The following is a 9,437-nucleotide window of genomic DNA, read 5'->3' on the forward strand; positions in this document are numbered from 1 at the left end:
GGCCAGCGATGAACAGAGGGCAGGAGAGGACACGCGCTCCCCGAAGCTCTGGTCTAGAAGAAAGAGCTCTAGAACTTGGTTAGAATCCCAGCAAACTCCAGGGAAGCCCTGGGGTGTCACCCCTGTGAGAGGCCTCTGCTGCCTTGCAGGGGACACTGACTGTCCCTGGATCCCTGATTCGCAGGAGCTGGCGAGGCGCCGGAAACTCTCCGAATAGGTGTCACGTGTGGGCAGTTAAGAAGAACGGCCCTGGTCGGGGAGACAAACATCTCTGCACATTTACTTACTATAAACCTTTGACGGAGAAGAGCTGTGCGTTTGCAGAATACCTCCCCCCCCCCCCCCCCCCCGCCCTGCTGGCCACTGGCCAAGCTACCATGCGTTTTCTCATCCGGGCACCAGCATCCGCCCATCACCGTGAGCGGAACCCCACAGGTTCTCAGGATTCCACTAATGGTTCCTGGGTCCTTCTCCCGCCCAGGATCTTCCCCAGGATCCCTCATCCCATTTGGTTTCCGGGGGCCTCCCCAGGTCTGGGACAGTTTCTCAGACCCTCCTTGTTCTGGGTGACCTTGAGGATTTTGAGGTCAGGTGTTTTGCCGAATCCCCCCTCAGGTTGAGCCTGTCTGGTGTTTTTCTCACGGATGGGCTGGGGTTACCGGTTTGGAGGGGAGATGACAGAGGTGAAGTGTCCTTTCCGTACTCCGTGTGATGGGAACGTCCCATCGGATGCTTGATACCGTTGCTGTGGCCTTGAGCAGCGGCAGGCTGGGCTGGAGCCCTCCAGCATGGTCGCCCCACGCCCTTCCATACCGTCCTCTCGGGGGGGCGCGTCCAGGCAGCCTGCAGCCCGCTGGGAGGCTGCTCCCTCCACCTCTTGGCGGGGCAGTGCTGACATGCACGGTGTAGCGTTTGCCTGCAAGGGCTTCCCGCCGGGGGTTATTTGCGCCATCATTTCTTGGCGTGCGTGTGGTGGATATTTGTTTTCAGCTCTGGGCCGCGCCCTTCTCTTGCCTCTCACCGCCATCCGGCTGTGTCCACCGCCCCAGCCTCAGCCCCCAGCCCTTCAGGTTGGCTCCTGGGTCCGGGACGTGCTCCCATCCATTTGGTTTTTGGGCACTTCCTTACTTAAGAAGAAAAGTACTGCTTCACTTGACCCCCGCTGGCTTCTGTTTTAGTCGCTTTATTTGCATTTTCACTGTTTAGTAATAGCCCACTCATTTCGTTCCCTAACACACTCTCTCTTCCAGTCCGACTCGCCGTTTTCGCTCCTGTCCTAAGCGTGGCGTCACGGGGTAGTGAAAGGAGCGGAGCAGGGAGGCAGGTGGCCGAGCGCGTCTCCAAGTTCCGCTCCTCTCCAGCTGCGTGACTCGAGTACCAGCCTCCAGCCTCCGGTCTGTGAGCTCAAGGCCGCGAGCGCCCGAGACCGTCGTCGCACACAGGAGCCTGGCACCCAGGAGGACGCAGAGATGGCAGCTTTGCTATTTCTGTCCCTGGCTCTGTCCCTAAGTGACTACGTGATATTTTTGATTCTTTGAAACTCAGTTTCCTGGTCCGTAAGATCAAGACTGGGCCAGATGGCCTCAAAGATTCCCTTCCTGACGTTGTACGTGGGCTCAGGTACAGCTGGGCGTCGGGGATGCATGGTCGGGGGGACGGGGCAGGAGAGGGGCCTGCAGCTGTGCCACCCGGAGCTCCACGGCCTGGCCCAGCCCCAGAACAGAGTGAGTTTTGCAGTCTGCCAAGCAGAGAAAATGGTTTTTTGCGCTAAATGTGATACTGAAAATGTAATGGGTGCGTCGGGGCTGAGCCCCCATGTGACTCAGCACAGAGCCCACCTCGGCCACCTGGGTCCCCGCTGGAGATCAGAAGTCGGTCCTCTCTGACAGAACGCGCGTGTGTCTGCTCTCCCTGGGGAGCACGAATGGTTCATGTGCTCTTAGCTGATGGGGTCTCGGCTTGGGGTGTCCTTCTCTACCCACAGTGCTATTTGTCAGCTCCCGTCGAAGGGTGGGATTTGGGTTGGGGTATGAGGTTGGGTTTCTGGTGTGACTTTCCGAGGTTACAGGTGCTGAAACCAGGGCCAGGCCTGGCCGTAGGTGGGGTGCGGCTGCTCACTGAGCTTCCTGTGGGAGCCGGGCCCCGTCAGTGATGTGGGCCAGTTCACCAGAGCAGAAAGGGGGCAGGTTGGGAGGGCGGGCTCTGGAAATGGTGCTGGGGCATGGCTGGGGGAGCAGACCAGGTGCCCACAGCTTGTCTGGGTTAGCGCCGGGGAGAGTGGCTGGTGGCGGTGGGGCGGGGGGGGGGGGCGGGCACTGCAGGGAGGGCTGCTTAGAGCAAGCCTGGGTTTCAGTCCCAGAGGAAGAAGGCTAAAGGCACTCACCTTCACTGGGTCACAGGTTGGCAGGAGTGCAGGGCTTCGGGCAAGGAGGTGGATGTTCCAGGGGTCGGGGCTGTCGGGGTAGGAGTGAAGGAGAAGGGGAGTCTGAGTGCGAGCCTCGGTGATGATGGGCCCAGCACAGCAAGGGACGGCTCCGAATAGCCCGTCAAGGCAGCAGGTGGCCGCAAGGATGGGGTCCACGGGGACGAGCCGGCGGGCCTCCCTTTTGTACAAATGGCTGCAGGAATCCCTGTAGAGATGGCTTCTCACGTGCGTATAAGGATGTTGGAGGAGGCAGTGTTTGCAGTGGAATCAAGCTGAGACAATGAAGACGTCCGTTAGCAGGGGATCGGGCTTGTCTGGGTCTATACGATGGGGTACTCCGGGCATACTGAAAAGGATAAAATAGGTCTGTAGGAATTGGTACGGAAAACACCGCAAGCACACATTGCAGAGTAAGAAAAACCAAGTGCAGAGCACTGAGTAATTAGGTATCATTTGAATAAAAGTGAGCCTACAAACGGTGCTGGGATATTGTGTCATTTAGGACAGGTTTTCCTGCAAGGAACAGGAAACCCAACTAATACTGGTTAAAAAAAAAACAAAACAAGGGTTTATTTTTTTCACATAACTGCATACTTGGAGGGAAGCAGTTGCTTCTTACCAAGATTTTCAGGAATCTGGGTTTTTTCTTGTGCCAACTCCATGGAACATGTTGGCTTTTAGGCCCCTACCCTTGCTTCCTCTTGGTCCCAAAGTGGCTGCTATAGTTGGAAACATCATATCCAAGAACAAGGAATGAGGAAGGAGAATGGCCTATGTCAGACGCAACTGTCTTTTTTATACTATTATTATTATTATTTAGAAATCGAGAGCTTTTCAGAGGCCACCTGGCCCCTACTTCTCCTGCCAAGGGCCAGTTCACCCCCACATCTTGTTGCCCAGGACAGGGCCGTTGGCCATCGACAGGGCTCCTGCGGCTGAGGCCTGGGTGAACAGGATGCTGATGCTGAGAGCTGAGAGGCAGAACCCCGTGGGGGGCACCTGTGGGGGCAGAGGACAAAGGCTGTTCTCAGCCAGGTCAGCAGCAGCACCAGGGAGAGAAGGGAGGCAGAGGCCGGGAGAGCCAGCTCCCTCGGCTTCTGAGCATGGGCTTGGTGGGGACTCATGACTTTCTTGCTGCCTCCTCTTCCAGCAGGCAGCATCTGAAACTAACTTTTTTTTTTTTTTTTTTAAGATTTATTCATTTATTAGAGCGAGCATGTGTGTATGAGTGGGGGAAGAGACAGAGGCAGAGGGAGAGAGAGAGAGGCTAACTCCCTGTTGAACATAGACACCCCTACCCCCAGTGTGGGGCTCGATCTCATGACCCCAGTATTATGACCTCAGCTGAAACCAAGTCACACGCTTACCCAACTGAGCCACCCCGGCGCTCCTCGACACTAACTACTGAGGAAAATCCATCCCTGCCCTGCCATAGGGACTGACGTGTGTTTCTAATTCTGCTCACCAGCTGGACACATGTCACTGATGACACACCATGAAGCAGAAATGGGAAGATGAGCCGAATCAGTCCTCGAACCAGATGACTGGGATGGCCCTGGAAGAGAGCACAGGACCATGCGGTTTTGCTTTTCCTGTGGGCGATCTCACTTCCGGCGGGCAGGGGGCACTTGTGCTGTGGCACACGTGGGTGAGATCCCGACAGAAGTGGAGGCCAATGGCCCCGGTTAGTGCTAACTGCGTCTTCTCCTGCCCGAGAGTGATCTGTGATGGCCCTGCGAGAGACGTATCCTGGAGACTCAGGACAGGACCTCCGTGTGGACCAGGGAATGGAAAATGCTGACCTTGACCTGCTTTTAAAATCGAGTACCCAGCTGTCCCTCATTTTTCTAGCAGAGGTTCTCCCCATCGAAGTCTAAGTTGATATATACTGAATGTGAGCCCTTAGAATTTCCTTTTAGCAAAGGATCAATCAACGCATGCATGTGAGTTGCATGCGTGTGCAAGAAAAGCTCAGCATCGTGTGAATCTGGAGACTCATGGGGAGAAGGGTGCCCTGGTGCCCACCCCCACCCAGCGATATATCGGGATTGACAGTAGAGTCCAGGAAGGATTACATAGAGAGTCAAAGGTTTTTCTGGTAGCCATTCCTTAAACTACAAAGTCTACCTACTGCCCAGATCTGAGAACCCGAGGACAAGCGTATCAGTCAGAGCTCACTGCAGGACACAGGAGCCCCTCCAGATCTGTTACGTGGAAAAGGGCCTTCATTTAGGGGTTTGGTCTGTAGAAAGGGCTGGAAGAGCAGGTTCCAGACTGCACTACTGGAATGACACCTGGAAGGATACAGAACTGGCCATCAGGAGAGCAGCTGCAGGAGGCCTGGGAACTGCCTTCTAAGTCTTGCCTGGGACAGAAGGAAAGGTCCAGAGTCCAGTTCACAGGGCAATGCCAAAAGGTGATGGACTGGGCAATACTGATTCTTCGGGAAAGTCTGACTCAGAAACATCTGTGCTTTGGGTGACTAAATGATGAAAAGCAACATTTTCTCCCAGGTTCCCACATGTGATTCTAGACACTTCTGCTCTCAGCTCTACCATATTTCCTATGTGGCCTCAAACAAACCTCAGCCGCCCCAGTAGTCGAATGAAGGTGTGTGACCAACTCGCAGGTGGCTGTGGGCTTCGGCGCGATTCCTCACGGTGTCTCTATGCTTATGCTTTGGGTGTGGAGTGGAGCTAGTCTTCTAAACACTTCTGTGGAGAGCAACTCTGTGGTCCTGGGTTTTCCAGACTTTAAGGCACTTCACTGGGTGGGTGGTGGAGAGATGCTTTCTGAGAGCTCATGGAGATCAAAGCAAATTAGGAGGAAGAGAACTTGTGGAAAGCTGTAAAGCCTGAGCAGAAGGGGACTGTTGCCCGAGCAACCGCGTCTGCTGAGAGATGCTAGGCTTCCTGGACTCCCAGGCTCTGTCTCTGTCTGCTGCTTCCAGGGGTGACCTCCTTTTGCAGATGAGGACCGGTGGCTTGACCAGCTCTGGGATGTAGGGGTGAAGCTACCGAGACCACATGATAGTGGAGAGAACAGTCCTGTGAGAGGGACCCTCTCCCAGCTAGAGGGAGGGGCCTGTCTCCTGGGACGTTCCTCCCCGAGCTGGGCTCCTCCACATCCAAAGAGGAAGGGGAGGGAATCAAAGCTTTAGGACGGGGTCCCTCCTGTCTGCCAGCTGCAGTGGCGTGCTGGCCAATGAAACATTCACCCTGTTAAACAACTGATCACCATTTTTGGGGCGCGAATCCCCTCACCAAGCTGCCAGTGAGACGTCACTGCACGCTTATCTGGGAAGCAGTGGCCACACTTGGCGGAGCCACCCGGGGAGGGCTGGCTTTAGCAAGCCACCGATATAAGTGGGCCCCTCACGCGTATTGGCGAAAGCCCCCATTATGCTTGGAGGAGTGAGGAGGGACCAGCCTGAGGATGGTGGAGACACACCTAAGGGGTCTTGCCCTGAGGGGGCACTGATGTCACCCTGAGGTGGAAGATGGTCTAAAGTCACGTGTAGAGACTGTTCTCCAGAGGAACGGTTTCAGCCGTCCCCCCCTAACGCCTTCCCGTCCAGCGCCCATGACCTCAAGGACTGCTCCAAGTTCACAGAGTACGTTGCTGCCCAGGCACGACTCTTGCCTCAGCTCTGTAAGCTCATTTATTGGGCACCTGAGAGGGACTGAGGTCTTTCCCCTGGTAGGCCAGAGGGGGAAGACGGGGTGCTGGCCTGAGGCCCGGAGAGGACCCCCGGGCTCTCGGCCGACATGGAGTCATCGCCTCCCGCCTCAGCCCTCCCGGGGCCCTTCCCGGAAGCCCACGCTCCCTCACGTGGGGCTGTTCCTCCTCCTTCCCTTCTTCCAGACCTAGAAAGGGGCTGGTATCCTGGGACGTGCAGGGGACATTCAAGGGTTGTTCCTCGGTTGTTGGAGAAGCTCCGCTGAGTCCTTCCAGCAGTGTGGCTGAGCCAGGCCAGCACGGCGACACAGGGGTGGGCCGGGAGGAAGAGGGCAGATGACCCCGGCCTGGTGCCTCCATGGCTCGCTCAGAAGGACTCCAACAGGAAGTGGGTCCAGGGCCCCTCCCCCATCTCTAATCCTGAGCCTTGGGTACTATCACGTCCTTGAGAATGTTGCCTCTAGGAGCAGCCCTGCCCACCCCCCACCCCCACTGCAGGTGCATCCCGGGGGAAGATGCTGACGATACAAGAACTCAGATGGGGCCCCGCTCAGCTGGACTTGGAATTCCCTTCTGGCACTTCTGAGCCCTGTGACATCAGGCCCGTTACGTAACCTCTCTGAGCCTTGGTCTCCTATCCGTTGCTGTGAAGCAAACTCCTGCCATTTTTACTGAAATTGTGAGAAGGAAGAAGGCCCATGTGTAAACATTAAGTGAAAACACAGAAACGTAGCAGGTCCGGGGTGGGCACGTGGTTTCTCGAATCCTAGTGCTTTAGGGCACTGTCATTCCAGCCTCATAGAACCCTGTGGGGAGTCACAGCTCTTAGTAACCCATCCTCCAGATGGTCTGACTGGGGCTGGGGGCCGCAGAGCCAGGCCGGAGCTGAGGGGGTATTCCCGTGGCTCTCACCTCTGAGGCCACCCAGGAGGCCCTGCCATCTCTTACCTTGGCTTCCCTCTCTTTTTGCCATGTTTGAGGAACTTGGCTCAAGAACCGGCAGCCCCTGTCCTGAACGGGGCCTTGCTTCCAGGAGGACAGCTGGATGATAGCAGGTATACAATAACTTCTGTTTGCTTTCTGAGTCTTTCCTCTGATAGCATTCAGGGAGAACTGTGCTGCTGGGTGTTTACTGCCCACCCTGAGGACTGGCAGTGCCTTGGCTAGAGAGGGGGAGGATGTCCAGGTGGAGGAGGGGGGGAGGGGCGCGAGGAGGAGGAGCCAGGAGCCTGAGCACACTGTTCCTGAAGGTGCTTAGCAAGTGGCGCTTTTCCCCCACTGAGCTTCCTTTGGGCTGAGGAGTTCCTGAGACATTTTCAGTGCAAAGGGCGGCCATCCTCCATGACGCAGGGGACCAGATACCATCGGAACAAGAGTATATTTAGAAGACAGGAAATAAGCCCTCCAGCCTGCCCTCGACTTTACCGCAGGCGTTTTCGCCTTGTGAGCGCCCCGGAGTTGACAGAGAGGTTGCAGGGCTTGGTGAGAGGAAATGGCTTAGGGCCTTCGGGCGGACGCATCCTTTCTTTCCTTTTTCCCCTCCTTCTCTCTCTGTTTCTATGCTCGCATGCTCTGCTGGGGTTGTCCCAGTGTGACGGGGAGAAATTGCTAGGAACTGAGTCACGTTGCTGGATTTTTTCAGCTGGGTCCCTGATTAGTAAGCCTGGGTCAAGAAGGGAAAATGCACGGCCCTATTCTTAAATGCGGTCAGCCCCAATGTTCCTAATTCCTAGAACAGACACCAATTGCTTCTCTCCCCTCGAGTGTAGACAAACACTTGGCAGCTGCATGACCTTCGGCAAATTAAACTCACAGAGGACTGGTGTGGTCATCTGTAAAGTGTGGCTAATGTCACCTCCCTCAGAGGACGTGATGACCCTGTACCTGTCCTTCCTGCTCTCTCCCCCACCCCCACCCCCGCCCCCAGGGCAGGGCCTCTGGTCACCACAGGGGTCGGACTGACTGTTCCAGGACCCGTGTGGGGCCCGGCCGAGCTCCCCAGGGGTCAGTCTACCACTCCCTGCGACCCAGAGTGAAACTCAGGCGTCACCAGCCAGGGGAAACTTGGCAACTTCATTCAGTAAATAAGCATTTGACGCCCTTGGGGAGGCCGCTGGAGAGAAGCACCACGGCCGTGGCCAGGGACTCTGTCTGGGGCAGAGGCGGACACAGGACTGTAGCAAAGATGAATTTCGGGAGGCACGTGGGGTGGGGAGGGGCGCCGGACTCAGCCTGGGGACTTTGGCACGGCTCCTCCACAGACCTTGCTGTCCCTTCGTGAGAGTCCGAGGATATACCGGGATGCAGTGGCGTGAGAAAGGGTGGGGACAGCGGGTCAGGGAGTGTCTATAGGGCTGCTCGGGGGAGACACCGTCTCTCAGAATAAGCTGTGTGAGATACGCAATGTTTCTAGAGAAACACAGGCACGTGTCTGGTGTAAGTAGCACCTGTCATCAGGTTTGGGGGCGCGGAGTGCCAGACACTGTGCCCGGAGCTCGGTGTGGCAGCTCGGAGGGGTCCGGCCTTCGTGGTCCCCAGTTTGCAGACGGGCTCAGATGCGTGCTCCGGGGCTTACAGTGGGGAGAGGGCAGCACCGGAGTGTGACCAGAGGTGGCATCAGCCTCTGTGTGATCGGCCCGTGGGAGGCTCACCTGTGCAGCGTGCGGGGAGACAGTGGGCTTAGCTCCGCACGCTTCAAAAAAATCTCCGTTAAAGAACTTCAGCAGATCGATCCCCCATGATCTAACTCAATGGGTTACGCGACGCCTATTTATACCATGTGTGAAACAGAACATACAATTAGCTGTTTTATATATTGCATAATGGCTGTCTTAGCTAATTCCCAGCCCGACGGCTTTCTTGCCAGAGGGTCGGAGCTGGACTCAGACTTGTCAGTGTAGCTACAGGTTAACATTTTCCCAAAGTTCAGAGAGTGGGGAATGAGGCGGTGACGGCTGGAAGGATCGTAGCCGGGTCCTGACCCTGGGGAACTGGCATTTGGATCATTCTCCAATGACCTGGGAAGTCCAGGTGTGATGGTCTGAATGCGACAGAAGTACAGCATCCCGGGCTTGGGAAGCTGCAGTGCCGGCAGGGACGCCCCCCAGCCAGGGGTGGTGGCTGTCAGCCAGGAGCGAGCATCTTGCACGCGCAGGATGCGGGGACTGCCCGCAGCAGCGGGGCTGAGGAATCGGGAGGGTTCATGGAAGTTCTCATGTGTGCAGAGGCCCAGTGGCTTTACTTCCCCTGAGGGTCCTCTGTGCCCCCGATGCCCCCCCGGCCTCTGCCCAGCCTCTGTCTTCTCAGGGAGCCCCTTGCTGGCTCTGGCCTTGCG

The sequence above is a fragment of the Mustela lutreola genome, chromosome 9 (genome assembly GCF_030435805.1).
Source record: "Mustela lutreola isolate mMusLut2 chromosome 9, mMusLut2.pri, whole genome shotgun sequence".
Lineage (NCBI taxonomy): Eukaryota > Metazoa > Chordata > Mammalia > Carnivora > Mustelidae > Mustela > Mustela lutreola.